The 20,525-nt window shown below is 32.8% G+C and overlaps 1 pseudogene; it reads right to left on the bottom strand.

The window, feature by feature from the left end:
- Window positions 1–4,097: 4,097 nt before the first annotated feature.
- On the bottom strand, window positions 4,098–17,774 carry LOC149373840 (uncharacterized; annotated as a pseudogene).
- Between the last annotated feature and the right edge of the window lie 2,751 nt (window positions 17,775–20,525).

Below are 20,525 nucleotides of genomic sequence, written 5' to 3'. Positions count from 1 at the left end.
AAGATAATTCTCAAAAACTCAAACAACAGCCTTTAGCATTGTAAAGTAAAAAAGTTTATAGAACATCCTGAGTAGGATCGAGCTGAAATTCGTAAACAACAGCAAGCTGCGATCAGCACAGCTTGTATAAAATACACCGGTTTTAGAAGCGATTTCTATGTGGAGGAAAGGATAACGAACGTCATGTTACTTCTTTATGATGAAAAATTTGTCTTCTAAACATTAAACGCTGAAAATTTTGCTGTGCATGCACAATGCATCATTTTCAAGGTAATGGAGATGACACCATTGCAAGATGTTAGCTTGAGTGCCCTTACCCAGTACACCACTGGAACACACATAGTGATGTTTGCCATCACTGTGAGTTTACTTTGAACAAATTTGACTTTAGCATCATGTCTTTTCTCCTGCCATCCCATCTTGATGTCATCATGACTGACTCTTGACTCCATTAACCTCATACCATCGTAATGTGCAACATACATTATTGCACATTCAGCTTAACTTGTAATATACATTTGCAAATTGGTCATCAGAGACTAAGAATAGTGTTACGTCATACCTTTGCGCAACTATTTTTTATATTTTTATTTTTCTTGTTAGTTGTGTTCTGTGTATTTTTCTTGTAGTTTGTGTTGTTTTAGATTATTTTTTGTTGATTTTAGCTGTTGTGTTTGTTAGTATTTTTTGTAAATATTATTGTGTTGTTTTATTTTGTGTCCAGTTTTTTGTGTTTAGAGATTCATGTTTTTAATTTAAATGTTGTGTTTTTTTTGTGTTTATGTAATTTTTTGTTTATTTAATAATATATTTAAATTTAATCAGTGCCCTCCGATAAATAAGGAAATACAAGATAATCGGTGATCCGATGAGGGCAAGATACAAAAAATAAATGAACACAATGTGTATTTAAATCACTGATCACCTTAAAATTCTTTTTGTTTGTTTCTTTTGTGTTTTTTTTGTGTCATGACTTTTTTTGTGTATATGTTTTTTTCATATTTATTTTCATTATCATCATTGTTACATTTCATTACTTATACTTATTTGCTGTGAGGAGAAAGAAAATTCATACACTCTGATCGTCCATATTCCGTATTTCTAGTGGAACTATAATAACAGTGCTAAGCTCCAGAGGTCCTCTGCAGTTGCAGCCGTATTTTAAATCAAACAAGTCCCTTGCATGCTCTTTTTAGTATACTGGAAAATACATGCAGTTTAGATGACTTTCAATTAATGATCCACACACTATTGTAGCATGGAGGACACGATCTCCAGATCGGTAAACCCTCACCACATTTCTGGCATTCTCCATAGTTGGGGCAGTTGGCGAGTCTCACCAAAGTTTCCCTTTTCTAATAATTTGCCATGGATGATTCCCTGAGTGCTAGCGGCTGCTGCCTGTTAGCACCACAGCTCAAATGCGTCATTTTGAGGATTATCTGATAACGCGTTATCTTTTGTTCCAGAAAAAGGATATAAAATTCTCGTTTCATTGAATTGTTTAGCACAAGACATTGCCTGGTATCTTGAATTGTTTTTCTGAGATACTTCTGCTTCTACAGGAGTTTGTTGACTACGAAGTGTATTTTGTCTTTAAATGCCTCTATCGGCAGTTTTTTCACGATTTAGTCACCCCCAACCATAATCGAGGGCCCAAAAGACTTCATGGCCCTACTACTTGTCTCTTGATGTTTTTTTTAGTGTTAATCCTTGCCGGCGCTGGGCTCTTCCTCTTGTCCACTTTTCCAGTTTAAATTCTTCTTCGCTCTTTACCGGATGCGGTCGTTCGAATAAAAATTAAGCATGCTACCATTAATAGCACTGCTGTCGTGCGGATCTTAAGTGTTAGGGTTCCTTTTGTCAAGATTGCAACTGGGGCCATCTTTACACATGATTGAAATTGGATGTAAGAAAAAGAGATATTACAAGTTTAAGAAGCTCAAGAAAAGTAATAAAAAAAGTTTGTTGGGCTTACGTTGAAGTACCATTTGGGATCCTTTTGTTTGAATGTTTTACAAAGGAAATGGGCGTGACAATGTATGCTTTCCTTACATTAATTGCAGCTGCGAAAAGATGGTGTTGACTTTGGAAATGTTTGAGATCAATGATTTGGCCGCTGGAAAATTTTATAAGATGACGAGAGGGTGGGTATGCTCTTTAACCACTCCCATTTTTTTAGGATTTTTTGTAAACTTTGGGATCCCAGGTGGCCATCACAGTGAAAGGTGTTAAAGTTGTTGTCATGAAGTTATCAGACTTCTTTTGCAATTGTTTTGATAGAGCACTGCCTTTTTTGTGCCTGATTCTATGACTGTGGCTTATTTTTCATCTCTATATAGGGTTTCTATGCTGTGCGCATTCCTTATAGAAAGAAAGTTTGAGACATCGTAAATTTTTTCTATTTGTTTAGCTGTGGAGTTTACACTATTTTCTGGAGTCACAGTGAAAATTAGGATCGACGCTACGGATAAGTGTTTAGCTGATGCTGGTATGGTCTAGCTTTGTTAATAGCTTTTCGAAGGCCCTTTTAGTGAAAACTGCATAATATTGAAAAAGGATTGATACAGATAGCGTTAAACTTATCAGGAGTATTGTCGCAACTCGAATGATGTTTGTCTGGGTTTTTGAATGAACTGCAAGATACATTTATTGTTAGGATAAATACGTTCAAATAAACTTAGAAGTTTTTTTAAGGTTTACATTTCGTAAGAGTAAGAGGTGGGATAATCGTATCGCTATTTACAAATCTATTAGTTTCAGAGTCAAAGCGTTTTTCTACGTTTTTATGGTTCGTTCGAAATCTGATCTTATGATGCCATATCCAACGGTTGATGGGTGAGATTAATTTCCTCTGCAGAGGGGAGTAATATCGCGCTTATTCTTGGTCAAAAAAAGCAAATGAGAGGGGTCGTATGATCTTATAATATAAGACGGCCTATCACTTAATACTTGTACATTACACCTGTAGAGATCGATATTTTAAGGATTACGAAATATTTCTATTTTGCAAAAGTTTGCTTTATGTCACGCAGTAGTAATTTGCATTAGTACACGTCAATAAAAAGACATTTACTTAGTTCTAATTAACCAAAAATAGTCATTATGGCAACCATCTGCTAGTGCTAAATAATCTGCTGTGCGTATCATGCGACCTGCGATCGTGCTATTACGGTTACTTATTTCTTAAAATACTGGTCATGATTTGCACTTTAAAAGCTTGAAATTCATTATTTTAACAAGCGGAAATATTAATTACATTTTGATTTCGCTGTCGATTACATATAATTAGAGTTGACTGTATTTATATAAAGATTGAGCATTTGTTGCCTCAACTGGGATCGGCATTTCTTGTTAAGAATAAGTGTTTATCAAGTAACGGATCCACTGTATTAATCTTACTGAAAATATAAACTTGTTTTGTTACATTAAGTTGGTAATTTTTTTATGAGATTCTTAAAGATGCCAAAGATGTAGTAGTTTTAAGTAACAAGACGTCAGCTTACGCTTGTGTCTTAGCGGGTGTGCTCGCATTTTTTTTTAATTGAGTAAGATTTGCTTGTAAGTTTCTCAGTCACTCCATAGTTGCTTTCTCACTGTGGTTTATTTCGTTATCTATGTTATAATTAAATTTTCGTTATCTAGCGACGGTTTGCTGTTTGGTGCTATACATATGTTTACAAATTCTTATTTTTTTTAGAATGAGTTGTTGCGTTGTTAACCTTGTACGAAATTAGTTATCTTTAGAATATGGACTTGAGGTGTAAAAGTGGAAATCGCTGTGCAAGTCTTGTTTTTCCTATTACTCTTGCCGCTACTTGATTAAGTACCACTGAGCGTTCGGAAGGAAGCATGATGTAGGTTCTCAATTAATCTATGTTGTTATAAAAATAAATACCGTTATTTGCTAAGTTGAGGGAGCTAGAGTATTTCCAAGTTTGTTTTGCATTTGGTTTTAGTAAGTGTGGATCATCTCAGGTTGTAACTTGTGGTAATATTTTGTACCATTGTGATCCAAAACTAAACATTGCTGGGAGTACTGTATCGCATCCTGTTTTTGTACCATTTTCTTTAAGTACGTGAGAGCGTGGTGCTAATCAATACGGTTCTTCATTCCAGAAAACTGGTAGTTCTTGGTAACATGTGTCAGTCTCTTTTGTGTGTACTTCTACTTGTACACACTTAATTATATTCACTACATCCCTGGCGAAAAGTTAATGTAACGTGGGCCAGACATAATTTGATAAATGAAACTATCTGGTATAATGGTGGCAATATTAAGTGCGTTTCTGATGACTTTTCTCTCTAATTTGCAATGTTTTAACAGTACGTCTCAGTAATATTCTTTTGTTTGTTTTCTAAAGTGTTTTTCTATATAGATAAATCTAGAATTTATTTGCATGAACATATCTTTATTGTTAATATCGATGCGTTTTTTTTGGTAGCAGATTATGCTTCTTGGGATTGGTCAGTAAAAATATTTTTGGATGCTCTGTTTTAATAAGTAAGAAGAAGCATGTGTTTACAAAATTCATGTGTTTAACTATGTACAACACATGGTCTTACTTGAGTACATACAGTGATTTAAACTTATTTTCTCTTTTAAGTACTCTGTTTACGTAGCCTGTAAAAAAATTTGTGTATTGATTACAATCGCATAAGTCAATTGGCATTACGTTTCAAAATGCGTGTCTATACATATCGTCAATGCAGTGATCTTCTGCGAAGGTACATGATGTTCCAGATTAAAGTTTTATCTTATTATTGTTGAAATCTATGGCATTGCAGCACTCTTCTAAGGTTATGGTGGCGTAACCCTACACAAATAATTTTTTATATTTTTCTTATGCGTTATGTATTTTCACATCCTGTCCTTTCACAGGTTCCGTTAGAGCCTACGGAATCTACTAATTTCACAAAAAAAGTCCTTGTACTGTTGATGAAAATGTATTGTATTATGTTGTCATACAGTATTATACTTCTGTGTAAATGCATCTTATTACACTTCTTTCGAGTTATTTCTCTGAGGTATTTCATTTGACTATTTTTCATTACTTAATCGTGTGACCACATGCTGCAATAATGTATTGCTTCCTAAAGCTTCATTTTGCAATAAATAAAACTTGTGGAAGCGTAGTTGTTCAATTGGATAAGCGACACGTGCACTCTAGTTGAATTTATGACCGGTTCAGGAATGTCACATTCTCCTGTATTGACTAGAGAGAATATTATAAAATTAGTAAAAGATTGACTGCAGTTATATCTAACGATTACTGTGGATTGGTTGACAGTTTTATAAAAGATAAATAGCCAGAGAACTCTCTTTATCTGTAATTTTGAATTTGTTTTTCGTGATTTATATTATTGACTGATGCTTTAGCGTAATTTTTTCATCACATTTAACAAAAATAACAAGGACAATACACACAACCGCTTAACAACCAAAGAAATTTACTCTTGTCTGCATGTGGTGCATGCGTGAGTAAGTGTGCATGCATGTGTTTTTTTTTTTTTTTGTTTATGAATATGTTTATTTCTTGAGGGCTTGTGAAAATTTTGCTGTGTATTTCATTGACCTCAATTTTTACGTTACCATTTTTCCATGTGTTAAGCACCACGTAAAATTCTGAATACTAGTCGTTAAATTTATAACTTTTGGAGATCAGTACAAGTTATATATTTTCTTCTGTATTAATTTATTAAGAATTTGATTTTTTTTGCTCATCTTTTTTGCTCTGCTTTTAACCATGGACAATTTTTTTTTAGCTATGCCATGCAGGGTGTTTGATTGACTGACTAGATTTCTCATGTATTGTGAGTGCGTAAAATCGTCTGCTCCGAGGGGTCCACTTCTACGTAGCCCTGCATATTTTTCCAAAAACTCATTCGGAAGGTGTATGTCGTGTACTTTTGTGTTTATAAGTATTGAAATTCAATTTCACCAAATTTACTTACTCATCCAGCTCTTATTATCATGTAATGAATATTTTTCAGCTAGTATTGAGAAAGGTATTAGATAAGAGTGTGATGTGATCTTTTACGAAAACAGTTTGATTGGAGGTAAAACGCTGTTGTTTTAAATTTCTTGATTTTGAATCGACTAGCTACTCTTTTAATAAATTTACTTACAAATTTGGTGCCTTGATCGATAAGAATGGCTGCTGGAGCTCTATGTCTAGAGCAAGTTTAGCAAAACATTTGGTAAATGTGTTGGTCATAATTAATTTTTATTTAGTTTTTACGCGCACTAATTTTTTTAGTTGGTATTTGAGGCATTTTTGTATGTACGATGGGATGTCTTGTTTCAGATGTTCCCTAAAATATCTGTAAGATAGTTTATTGTAAGTTTTATTTACACCTTTGTGTTCTCCTATAGTGGAGTTATTCATTTTCTTGATAACGTTACATTTTTCTGAGGGCAGTAAATGTTGTATTATTCCTAGACAAATTGTTATTTTGGTTTGTGTAATGTGTTTTTGTAACATCTGTAATATTTCTTGGAACTCGATATTTTTCAATTTGGTGGCTTTAGCGATGCTGACTATCGATGTATTATTTTCTATTAATATTATGTTAAAGTTAATAAGTGACTTATTTAGCACTGTTATGTTGGTGATGCTTTTTCTGTCTAAACTTTTTATGGGTAAGACTATGTAAAAGTTGGTAGTGTATTTAATTAGTTTAGGCGTGCTAATTGTAAATTTTTTTAAGCAGGGTAATTTGTTTATTGTAAGGATATCTTGTGCTCAGTCATCTGACGGTTTACCAAGGTTTTCCGTGAAGTAAATACAGGTGTCTTTTCTTAAATAGATCTTTTCTCTTAAAAAAATTACTTTTTTTTACTTGCGTGATTTGGGTAGGTGGGTTATTATTATTATTCTGTGTATTATTTTCTTCATCTTCACCTAGAATAGATGCTTTGCATAACGATAGGGTATGAAGAAAGTTTTCTCCGCCATTATGAGGGTTACGCTGTTGACTTTTACTAGTTTTGTAATGGGTGTTTGAAAAGTTTTCTTCAGTTTGCCTTACTTCTATGGAAGAGACGGCCTGATCTTGCAATGTTTTTTTTTCCAATTTTCGCAAAGTTTTTTATAAATTTACAGTAGCAGTCTATTAATCCCTAAAATCGTTAGAAATTCTTTCGATTTTTTCGTTGAGAAAACCCTTTAACTGCCTCTATCTTTTTTGGGTTGGATTTTATCCTTCTCTACTAACTATGTGACAAAGGTAATTCATTTTAAACTTGAAAAATTCACGTTTTCTAGCTGCAAGACTAAATTTGCGTTCTTTTGTTGCTCTAAAAATTGGATAGTAATCAAAAACAGTGCTTATTGTTTCCTTGAGAGTAAATGCACCTATCGTCGAAGAAAAAAACTGCTTCTTTACGAAACTCAGACAGCTATAAGTGCTCAAAATATTGGTGCACTTGTTTTTAATCCAAAAGGGCATCTTTTAGAGTGAAAAAGTCGTAGATCAGTCATAGAAGCTGTTTTATCTCTGTCTTCTTTTCGTATTTTCATTTGCTAATGACCAGCTTTCAATCAAAAACTGTAAAATAATTAGATGCACCAATTTTGTCTAGAATATCTGCCATGTTAGGAAAGGGATTATTGTAGTTTGGTATGACATTATTAAGTCTTCTCTAGTCTATTACGACTCTTTATATTTTTTGTCTATCGAATCCCTGTTACATTGGCACGAAGAAAATAGGCACCATATAAGTAATTAAAAAAGGGCTCGATAACTTCGTTCTTAAGCGTTTCTTTGACCAATCTGTTTATTTCTTCTCGTAAAACGAGGGGTTACCAAAGACACATAATTTGCATGGCTGTTGGCATAGTCTACTTTCTTTTTTTTATGGTTGTAGGCTTTTTATGAGAAATGTATTTGTAACATTACATGTCATATACTTGACATTAATTATTTCAAAGCACAGGGTTTAATTTTTGAATTGTAAAAAGCAAAAGCTCAGACATCTCGAATCATCGAGCGGTATAACTGATTTTACAATCACGTAACATGTAACTTACTTCTTTTGAAACAAGCTACCAACGCAAAACTCGAACTACGTGTGCAGCCTCGTTGACTTGGTTTCCGACGTTAAAAGCAGAAGCTTTAATATTGTCATCGCCATGAGTGCTCTCGTGCAGAATTAGGAACATCGTTGCGGTCAACCTTGTAAGATCTAACGACTGCGTGCGCGCAAGCAGCGGCTAACCAACGATCATAGAACTAAATTAAGTTTAGAAAACGATAAACTAAATAGCATTGTAAATGCGAATCTGAAACTCTGTTAATTATACTATTTGTAAAGTTATCTATTCGCGGCTTTTCTTAGTTTATTAAATCATCCGATAAAACGTTACTTGGATGTTCATTAAAAGACTTTCTCGATTAAAAAATATTCCAATATTTCAATTATATAAATTAGCTAAGGATTTAATTTTCTGATTGATGGACACATCATTCTTGATTTAATGAATAAATCGAATAGTGAGGAAAAATAAAATAGACACTGTATGACAAAAACTTTTACAAGGACACAAGATAACAAGACGAATAAGATACGCTACTACCGTATGACATAAGACATAAACTAAAACAGTATGCCAGCTCAGCGTACACCACTCCATACATATTGCTTGGTGAAGCCTAACACCAGAACGTCGAGTTAACGATTTCAAAGGAAAGTATACTGTGAGTAAAAGCGAGGCCTTGGGGCCAATGGCTTGTTCCTGACGAACAAAAATAAAACTTATTTGTTCGTAGATCGAATCTACGAGTTTCACCCTTTACTTATAAAAGTTTGAACGTAACAAATTGTTCAAGACGTAATAAATTTAGAATCTTTTGTTTACTCGGTGTTACGCTTGAGTTCACTTATATGTTTAGGATTTTCTTATTTTTTGTGTTCGGAGTAAATTTTTCTTTTATTTGTAATTCGAGATTTTTGATGCAATTGTTGGCACATTCTTTTGCTTGTATGATTTTTTGAGGATTTTGTTCTTTTAAATATGTTTCTATCTGTTTTTGCAATATTTTAAGTCCTTCTAGGTACTTAGTGTTAAAATGACTTCAAGATAGGTTTCAATGTCTAATGAAGTCTTATTTTTTTTGTATATGTATGATTTTTCTAAGCTTTTGATATATTGGTTTGATACATAATTGATGGTTTTATATGCTGGTGTAACATTATTTTGTGATAGTTAACTCCATGACACGCTTTTTATTAGGGATTGAGCTTATAATGGTGTAGGGGAGTGGCTAGGATGATGTTTGGTGGTAGATAGTGTAGCATTGTACATGGGCATGGTTTAGTGTGTATTAGCTTTACTAGTGTTATAGTGATGACAGCGATTGCCTGCTGGGTGTCCTTATCTTTTACAAACGTGGCATTTTTCTAGGGTTTGGATTAGGTTTATACGTGCATCTTAACTTTGTCTATTAGTTATTATTTTTACTGTTTCTTGTAGATGTTCAGTTTCATAACACGTGAAGTCTCTTTTGATTTCTAGAGCTTGAGTTGTGGAAATTTTAAAGTTGTTCCGATGACCCATACGTGCTTTTAATACTCAATGTAGCCCTCTTATGATATATTTAACTTTACTATGTTCTAGTTGTGTATAGAATTCCTGAAATATCCGACTGTCGTGGAGAGTTGCTTTAATTAATTCTTGGGCGGTGCCTTTAACTTTATAAGAAGAGAAAATAACGATCTTTTTTTTTTTAACGACGCTAGTTTACTTATAGTTTGATGCAATGTTTATCTGGATTTGAGAATGTTTGTAAAAAATATTTCTTTTTTTTTGACGGTGTCGAAAATTTCATTTTTGATGGAGAGTAATGTTTCTTTCGGAAGTTGTATTTTAATTAATTTTGCTGAATTGGGTTCGTTTATTTTCAGAATTACGTGGCATGCTTCTCTGCAGCCTTTCAAAAAAGTTGAGAGTGGAATGTTTCATCCATTGTGTATAGGTATCATTTCGGTTACGTCTTCTATAAAAAGATTGCGAATGGGTGCCAGAGTAAATTTATTCATGTTGTACAAGCTTTTCATAGTTTAAAAAAGGGACGCTGAATGTAGGCTTTAAAAAAAAACTAGAGTAATTATTGTGAGTAAAATTGTTGGAGTTATGATTTTTAATTGTTTTGATAATTTTGGGTAATGAGCTGGTGGTTGAAGTATTCATCATTTTGTTTTCAGTTGATCGGGTTACATTATTGCCTCGTGAGAATAGAGATTTGGTATTTTTTTTATTAGGGTAAGTGAGCTGTGATGATTTTATGTATGGATTAAGCTGGGTATTGATGTCTAATTTAAAAAAATCTTTGGTTATTTCTATGACCTTTATTAAAAGTTCACCAATTTTAGGGACTTTTTTTGCTGAATGGTAGTTATTATTTCTAAGGAATTTTAGTTGTGATTTAGAAAATCTTTTAAGATGTCAATCATTTCTTCATCTTGACAAATACTTGTGACAATTTCTGTGTCTATTATTCCCGATAGGGATGCGGCTAATTTCTTGATTTTGGGAGCGCTTACGAGATTTATAGTGTTGGGTAAGTGTTTTTGTATAATTTGTAAGTAATTCAAACAATCTAATAAAGTTTGTTGCCTTTTTGAAAAATTATACTTTCTGTAAAAGAAGGTATAATTTTGCTAATAAGAGTTGGTAGAATTTTGAGTGCATCCGCGTTACGGTTGTCCTTTATAAATATGTAAAAAGCAGTGGTTTTTTAGGACAAGTCCCCAATTGTTATATCGTGGCTTTTTGACGTAACTTAAGCGCTCAAGTGTGTAAAAGCAGTGTACAGAACGTAGACAGCAAATGTATTTGTGTTTAGCAGTGTTTGCAATGTAGTTGAACTACTAAAAGTAATTTACCAATACCTTTTCGAGTAACGGACAATCAGAGGTTGACAGCTCTCCTGCGATGGCTGTTAAAGTAGATTCCGTGTTAAGCTGGTAATATATTATAAGAAAAAAAAAGCTCAACTAAACGGTTAGAAAAACTTGCTTTATTGGTTCACAAATATTATAACAATCATTGGTCAGCGGTATCTCCAGGAAAGCGAATGAGCTCGCAGGGGGTGGTTCTATACAAACCCTAAATCGAATTGATTATCAAGGATGGGACCTGTGGTAAGTCAAGGAGTGATAGTCAATTTGATCAACATATACTTGGAAAAGAGGAGCAGCTGCAGGCCTAGGTCAGATGTTGTATTTGGCGGGGATGGAATGAGGGAGCGGATATTGCTGTGAGTACGTGACCAATCGAGTGTGCGTTGGTATTTATACGTGGATGTGGCCACTAGATGAGAAACACCATATGATATATGTTATCAACTGTAGATGGATGTCACTACCCGTGAAAAAGTTATTTAAGCAAAGTGACAAGTATTTTCATGTATTTTTACTTAACACTTAGAACCAAATTCGAACATAACTCTAATACGCCAAATTTTACAGAAATAAATTGTTTTTTTTAATTTTTTTTTATTTTTTCTTATTTTTTTTTCATTAAAAAAAAAGGTTATTTGTCAACTTATATTATAACTGCTATTTAAGCAGTTTAGAAACAGAAGCTTAAAATAATTTATTTTTCTGATGAAACAAGTATCAGTCTCCGGAAAAGGATATCACACTTTTTATGACTTATTGTCTATTAAACTGATAGTCTTAGAAAATATCTTGATTATGAAATTGAAAACAATGAACATACAAGATAACATCTTTTTCTTGGAAAAAAATGAAGAATAAGAATTCATTTACTTAGTACTCAGTACATAATCTGCAAGAACATGTCGCTAACTACTAGTAGTGCTAGCTGCTGCCTTTATACGTGTAGCTTAACTACGTTACCGTTATATAGCTATGAAGTTGCAGATTTATTGATCAGTGAAATTCAGAAAAACTTGGTGTAGATAGTACTTGGATTTCTCAACGTTCAAGTACGGAAGCCTGTAAGGATCAGCACTAACTGTGTTAGAGGTAAAGAAGTCACTTGCTACGTGTAGTGTGTGCTTTTGTTGTAAAGGAATCCGAAGCTGATCAACTAAAGTGAATATTGATTAAACACAGTAAAAAGTTTGTTAAGATGGTCACCTATATGTAGATATATAAGTTTACTTTTGACAATTAATTTGTTGGGAATATCAAGTCTAGATTCTAGGCCAGAATTTGAGTATAAGTAAATGTTCAGGTAAGTAAACAAAACAAAGTAAAAAATTTACTGTTTGATTAATTTTGCTAGCATTTGGCAATTATGCTGCATTTTTGTTGGAGCTATATTGCATTCATATTGTACTAAGGTGAAATAATTATTTTGAAAAGAACACCCCGCACCGTTAGAAAGAAAAACTACGTACATGACTGGGCCACCAATGTATAACAGCAACACTCTCTGGGTGCTTATGTTTATGCTTAGTGCCTTTGTGGCATTACGTGCCATTACTATAAATTCACTTAGGAAATAGTTTTTAGTTTAATAAAAGTAAATAAACGATTTCGGTAAAACTGTGACGTATTCTTATAAAAATGATTTTTATTAATACAATCTATGACTTCATTTATTTAATTCTCCAACATCTTATTACATGTGATGTAACTATGTAGTACGGAAAGGTTTAGTTCCGCAACCTTGTAAATCGGATACTAAGCCGTTAACTTTCAAGGTAAAAAAGTTTGAGCTTACAGTTCTTGTGTTTAGAGCTGTTTAAGGTTTCAGGCCTCTGATTTTATCACATTGTGCGTCAAACTTAAAGAAAGTATATGTCAAACTAATTTAAACTTTAAAACTACTCAATGACGTAGCAGCTTTCAAAATTTCTTGCTCTTAATTGAAGACAATTTACCTTTGCAAGTGCCGTACATACCTCTATTTTTTTCTTCATTCTTAACAATACTAATCTAAGTAAATAAACTTGACTACTTCTGCATGACTTCTTTTAGTACGTAAATTTGGTCTTAGTACATACAATTTAACAAAACATCTCAAGCATTCACTCAAGATTAAAGTTAACGTGAACTTATCTATGTAAATTCTTAGGACACTAAACGACAGTTTCTGTGAGACTATCCAAGACAATCAATGGATATTTACAGAAAAATTATAAGCTTCTTTATACATTTTACACACTCCTAATTGTTTCTATACACTGCCCTTCTTCATTTGTTGCATTCGGGAAGTATGACAAATGCCAAAGTACAACCTGAACATTTTATACTAAATAAGCTTTTACTACACAATGATTCTTTGTTAACTGGCTAATATTGTTTGTGATGTAAATTACGTACAAACGCACTTTGAATTAGGTACCCTAAAAATTGTGTACGCTCTATAAAAAAAAGTATGCCATTCCTTGCAACGTATGGCCAGAAAGTTGTGGACTGAAAAAAGAACAAAAAAAAAAAAAAAAAAACAGGTGTGGGTCTTGGGACTCCTAGCAGAAGTGAACTTCCACCTCAAATTTAATTGAAGTCAGTACGATTGAAACTAAAAAAATTATATGACCCTTACTTTAATAGGTCTCTCAGAAACCAATACTAAAATTCTAAAAATTTTATTACTATTACATATTTAAGCACGCACGTGCATAAAATACATAAAATTATGTTACATGTAATTCACCCATTCTGAGAACATGTAAGTTTGCGATGAGGAATGTAGAATTATATGTACAAATTGTTATTCATGTAATGCAGAAACAAACAAAAACTTTTACCATACTGTCCTGAAAAAAAGTTCTTTTGTCCAGTTACGCAGGAGAAAATTCCTTTTATTTAAAATAACGATTCGTACACTTGAAAACATATCATATACATTCAATTAATTTTTGTAGGAATCGTTGTATCCAACAAATTTTTTCAATTTTGGATACCATAAAAGTAAAATAATCCACTTTATTCGATTGAAATTAAGGAAAACAATAGACATGTAGCTATTTTCTTGACATTAAAATATGCCCGTACTGACGACTACTTTTTACTAATCTAAAAATTAAATATGGCGCAGAAAGCAAGCTGTTTTTTACTCGTTTTTTTTGAGATACAGTCAAAAAATAAAATAACTGAGGTTATGTTTGTGCATAGTCAAATCCCTCTATATTTGTACACCTTGATGATGAAGACCTCCTCTAAAGAACCCGTAAAAATTGTTATTTTTAGTCGATATCTCTTTCCTTATGAGCTACAGTGTTTTTTTTTTGTTCTTACAGGTTAAATTGCCGTGTAAGAAATATTAATATTTAAAATTTCTAAAACTTCAAGATCAACAATTTCAGGACCGTCCATTATCATGTCAGCATGGTACTGGTGCTATAAGGACAAGAAATCAAGGGTCCTCTAGTAGTAGCTGGTCTGACAGCGACGTGTAAGATCTTACTTACTGCCACAGGGCTAAACAGAATCTTGTCCAAGCAACAAAAAAAGTCGTAGACACTCCTGGACCACTACGTGGAGCGTGAGGCTCCCCTAGGGTGCACTACGTGGGTTGAACACAAGATCAATGTTACGATCGTGCAACCAATTAAGCAGAAGTGCTACCCCATATGAATTAAGATCCAGGAGGTTATACACGCCCACGTAAGAAAAGTTCTCAAAAGCGGGTTGATCGAGCCGTCTTATAGTGGCTGGACAAAATCCGTAGTTATAATACGCAAAAAACCAGGTGAAATTCTAAGAACCCCTGGCAGAAGTGAGAATTCCGACTCAAATGTTATTAAACTCGGTATAAAGGAAACTGAAAAAATTAGAGTACTCCTAATTTTGATAGATTTAAAAAAATCCTATACTAAAGTAGTAAAAATTATAATATTTTAACGCATTCAAGCACGCACCTGCAGAGAAAACATTTACCTTAATATAATACTTTTGTTATCATTCACGCATTCTTAGCACTTCCATGTTTGCTATGATATATGTGATGAATGTACGAACTGTTGGTCATGTAATGCAAAATAAAACAAGAATTTTTCTCATACTGAGCAGAAAGAAGTTACTTTTGTCTTATTACGTGGAACAAGAACTGTTTTTATTCAAACTTAATATTTATGCATTTGATAAAACATATGTGTACAATAAATTCTTGTTGGAATCTTTGTATCCGACAAATGAAAATTTTGTAAAGTTTTGCTACCATAAGAGTAAAATAATCCACTATATTTTAATTAATCCACTAATCTTGTATTAAGGTTAAGGAAAACAATAGACATATACCTATTTTTCGTTAAAACATTAGTATTATTCATTTCGTTCGTTTTCTATCATGACTTATAGTTCAATATTAAGACTCACCCATGCTTAACTAATTCTTTACTAATCTCAAAATTAATGAAAGGAATATAGGTATTAGTCACATGACAATTTTTCTTATAGTACATCATAAATAACAGAAAATAAATCAATTTATAGGTAGGATATAAATGTTGTAGCTATGCCTTTGAGATATGACTTATTATTTTCAGAATTATAACGATTATTTGTATGAATCCATGTAACATACTTATGTAGCTCAATAATTATTTTCAATGTGTAGAACTATTTTTGGCCTATTTGGTTTTTTTTCGAGATACGAGTGTTTTTCTAATTTTGGGAGGTTATGTCAGAACCAAAGTTGTTCGAAGATTATGTTTACGTCCGTATTAACTTTCCAAACATGCCATAATTGATAAAACATTTATTTTACTTGTCCTTTTCAAGATGCACTCCAAAAATCAAAAAGTTAAGGTTATGTTTGTTTGTAGTCTAATCCTTCTTTATTTGTGCACCTTTCTCATGTATTACCCCCTTAGACAATCCGTAAAAATAGTTATTTTGGGTCAATTTAGCCTTTTTTTCGAGATACGACTGTTTTTTTGAATTTTGAGGAGTTTTATTGTGACAAAAATTCTTTAAAGATTTTGTCAATATCCATATTATTTTTTTAATAGACAGCATATAAAAAAAAATTTTTTTTCCACCCTTTTTTTTTAAAGTACTGTCAAAATAAGGAATAATGAGATTATGTTTGTGCATAGTCCAACCTCTCCATATTTGTGTACCTTGATCATGTAGATTCCCTTCAGAAAACCCGTAGAAATGTTATTTTTAGCAATATTTCCTTCCCTTTTGGGGTACAGCTTTTTTTTTGCTTTCAAAAGTTAAACTGCCGTATTATACACATTAAAAATTTTCATACGTTTTTTTACATGGATATATAGATATGAAAAGACAATAAGGAAAAAAAGTATTCTTATTTTGTTTTTTTAAAGACTTCAAAAAGATTATGAGATGTTTTTTGTCAGACATTGTTTACCTGACAGTACCTTAGCTGTAACAGAGGCCCACTTTAGCTTGTATTACAGCCACGTTCAGATTGACACCGTGTAACAGTAGGTATAGCTACTCTATTTAGAGTATAAAAAGTACCATTAGGAGAGAGGAAATATTATTTATGTATATATAGATGGATAGAGTTACTGGCGCAATATTGTGCACACGCCAGAGGAAGGGAGAGAGAGAAAGAGAGACAGATAAACAGATCTTCTGTCTGTGGGGCTGTCAGTGCTGGCTGGTATACGTACGGATAATATATACAGATACTTATGTGCACGGCAGCGTTCGCTCACTCATTAAACGGAAAAACTCTCTATATGAGGCGCGCCTACAGAAGTTTCACTTTAAAAGAATGACAAATATCAATTTTGCGTTGACTATTGCAAGATTAACGCTGTGTCAGTGCCTGATGCGTATCCATCACCACAAATGGATACTATTCTGCCCAAGCTGAGGAAATCACGTATTATCTCTACCCTGGATTTCAGCAGCACGTAACAGCAGATATCATTAGCTGAGAAGGCTAAGCCAATATCAGCATTAACAGTGTTAGGCAAGAGACTTTTTAAGTTCTGATGGTTTTATGGTAATGCGCCAGCGATATTTCACTGTCTGATTTACCGTGTCATTGGGCCAGAGCTCGAGCCCAATGCATATGCCTACCTCGATGACATAATAGTTGTCATGGAGACATTCGAGGAGCATCATAAATAGCTAGAGCACGTATTAAATTTAATGCGTGATGCAGGGCTCACTCTTAACTGGAGAAAAAACAAGTTCTGCCAATTGGAGGAGAAGAACCTTGGGGTTTTCGTAAGCCGAGATGTTTCACAATCTGATCCAGCCGAGCTAGAGCCAGTTATAGTATTTCTGGTTCCAAGGAACTTGAAGCAGCTAAGGTGCTTCCTAAGTGTGGTTTCTTGGTACAGAAAGCTCATGCTTAACTACTAGACAGTGTTAGAGCCGATCAATAGGCTACTGCACAAAAATCTGCTATTGTTTGGAGGGACAAACAACAGTGGTTCATTCAAAAAATTAACGCTTTGCTGTCATCCTCTGTTGTACTTCAACGACCAGACATTAAAAGTCACTGTCAAGATGGGCAATGGAGCTTCAAAACCATGGCTCTAAGGTTACACATTGGAAAGGGACAATAAACTGCGTGCCTGACGCTCTGTTGCAATTGTATAAGGATGACGAAAGTTTTGTCGTGGCAGCACTAGTATGAGAACCCACTACTGGAGATCTTTGGTACTAAGAGATGGTACAAGAGGTACGGGGAGACCCACGGGTACACCTTTGATGAGAAATCGTCGGGGAATATCTACGCGCGTATCACCCTAACTCCACGATTGATGAGACACTCGGGGATATCGAAGTCTGGAAGTTGGTAGTGCCCAAAAACCAGCACGATTAAGTGCTTCAGGAGTGCCATGATACACCATCTGCCAGCCATCTTGGCCATGCGAAGATATTTATACATGTGCACCAGCTAAACTACTGACCAGGAAACTATCAGAATGATGCCCGTTACGTGCGGAGCTGCTTGGTTTTCCAACAGATGATGGCGGACTAGAGGCTACTCCTAAGACTTATGGAGCGAAGGGTCATCACCGTTTCATGGCAGGTAGTGGTAACTGGTTAGTATATTTTTGATAGTGGTGACTTTAGTTTTTTTGAAATAAGCTATGCATTGATATTTTATAAAGCCTTAAAAAGTGATTAAATTAATTGTTCGTAGGAAAAAAAATGGTAAAGTATGTTTGACAGTATTTAAAACACTACGGCATTTTTTGAAAATATCCTAATACACAAAAAGATTATTTAAATAATCGTATGAAAATTAAGAAATAATTTTTTTTTTTTTAAATATTTAAAAAAAATACTTATTAAATTTTTAAAGTAATCGCAAATGATATATATATTGGAATTTTTGAAGAAATCTTTTTGTTTCATGAAAAAAAACTGTATCGGGAAAAGGATATTTTTTTTTGTAGTGATATGATTACTTTAAAAATTTTATCAGAAACGCATTAGGTCTTATTCTTCACAAAAAGACGTTAGAAAAACTTTATTTAGTAATTCAAATAGTAACAGTTAAATAAATTTTTAGGTCGAGTTTGTTAATTATATCATTGTTTATTAATATAAATTGCTAAAGAATTATGTTATTGTTAATAGCCCTTTACTATAAATAATTTAAAATATTTGCAGTGACGGGGAATTGAACTTGGACCCTTTAGAGTGGTTGACTGACACTTTAACGATTGTGCTAAAACAGACTTAGATATTTAATATAATTTTAATAGTTATGTACTCAAAGTCAAAGTTCAATCAATTTAATGGAACTTAAATTTACTTTTATTAATGTCAACTGCATCGAATTTTATTTTTATGTATATTCTCAATAAAGTAACTTTTTTTTAGTATGTGCTAGTGTGGTTTATAAGAAAATTGACTTCAATAGTTTAAAGAGGTATTATAGTCAATTGACTAGTATCGTCAAAAGTGGCATGAAACTTACAACAGTTCTTATGAAGAATTTGAAGCTGGCTTAGTAAAAAATTATTAGCTATTATTTTATTTATAAATTATAGCTATATTAGTAGCTCTACTTACCTACAATAATAGGTATAATTGACTGCAAAGTAGCCTTAAACATGTAGTAATAATTACTTTAAAAACTAGCTATTTATAATTATAAATTTCACGCGACTTCCACACAACAAAGTGAAGCTGCGAATGTAGCCAATTGTAGTTGTAAACACAGGTTTGATAAATAGGTAAAATAATAGCTGATTTTTTTTACAAAAGGGGTAGTAAATTTTTAAGTAAATTTTTAGGCATGAGTTAGCTATCTAGAATCTTGGGTGACATCTCACCTAATTGTCAGAGACAGGGAATATTTTGATGAGAATATTTCTATATGACTCAACCATTATTTTAATAAAAACATTTAATTATGAAGTATATTCATACTACAAAAACGTATAAACGGATTATTGGCAACCAAATGCAACAATCTTTCTTACCATCAAAAATACAACAAAGTGTCCAGTAACATTTCTATTATTGCAATTTATACATATTTTCTTACATAAGAATTTTGTTAGTTTTTTTTTTATTGAGAAGTTCACTATAACTTCCATACTGAAGTATTGCAGAAGATTGCTTAAAGAATAGTAAAAGAATACTTCGTTTACTTCAATAAGAATTCTAAAAGTCTTATTTTTAAATTATATGAGAATTTTTAAGAAATTCTTGTATCAGTGACATTCGCGTACTCTTAAAGAATTTTTTCACACGGAAAATCTGCATATTGGGCCTTGGGAATACATGTTTTACGCTGAGGAATGATTACTGGGCGGCTTTTGAGAAAAAGTCAAGGGCAAGCTGCTAATTTTAAATAAAATTTTTTAAGTAAATGTAGAAAGAGAAATGTGCCCCTGACTTTTTTTTGGCTAGCTTTATTTTTCCTTTTAGTGGCCCCCTTTTAAAAATGAGCTGTCTATTATGTATGTGTCAATAGATATTACTTAAACCTTGCTCTCAATTCTTATAACTACATGCGCCCCTGTGCGCTCCACGCACCAACCCCCATAATTGCAAATATAGATTAACGAAGTATGGAAAAAAAAACAATTTGTATTAATTGTTACTTAAAATTGTTACATGAAGTAAATGTGAATTAATTATAATCAAGACAAAAAATTTTAACATTCATTTCTCATTTTCCCTGACTAATGCTTAATTTTTATATATTTAAAACAACAACGTATGAAAAGATTTCAAATATCGTCGAAAGGATTATACCTTAAAAAATCATTATTTTCTTATGGCTGACTATATGTTGCATTGTCTAGATGTAGAAACGCAAAAAAAGTTTTTATCCAAATTGAATTAGAAAAGAAATTTGGAATAGAGAATACAGTTTGGAATGAAATTTTAGAGTAACAAAATAACTATTTTATAGTTCATTACTATTTTTATACTTTCTTGCGATTTTTTTTTTTTTTTTTTTTCATTAAAGAAGCAAATTTAAGTACCATCTAGTACCCAAATTTATTAAATCATAAACAAATCGTTTTATGTTACATGTTTTCAGATGCACCATCATGGATACAAAATTTTATTAGTGTGATGAATGTAACTCAAAGTTTTCAAATCAGGAAAGTCGATCATCGCACGAAGAAATTCACAAAAAAAA

Source organism: Copidosoma floridanum, unplaced genomic scaffold, assembly GCF_036245765.1.
Source record: "Copidosoma floridanum isolate Cflo_tuat_1 unplaced genomic scaffold, Cflo_Japanese_pri ptg000026l, whole genome shotgun sequence".
Classification (NCBI taxonomy): Eukaryota; Metazoa; Arthropoda; class Insecta; order Hymenoptera; family Encyrtidae; genus Copidosoma; species Copidosoma floridanum.
Note: the sequence above shows the minus strand (reverse complement) of the source record. Positions and strands in the feature narration are given on the sequence as shown.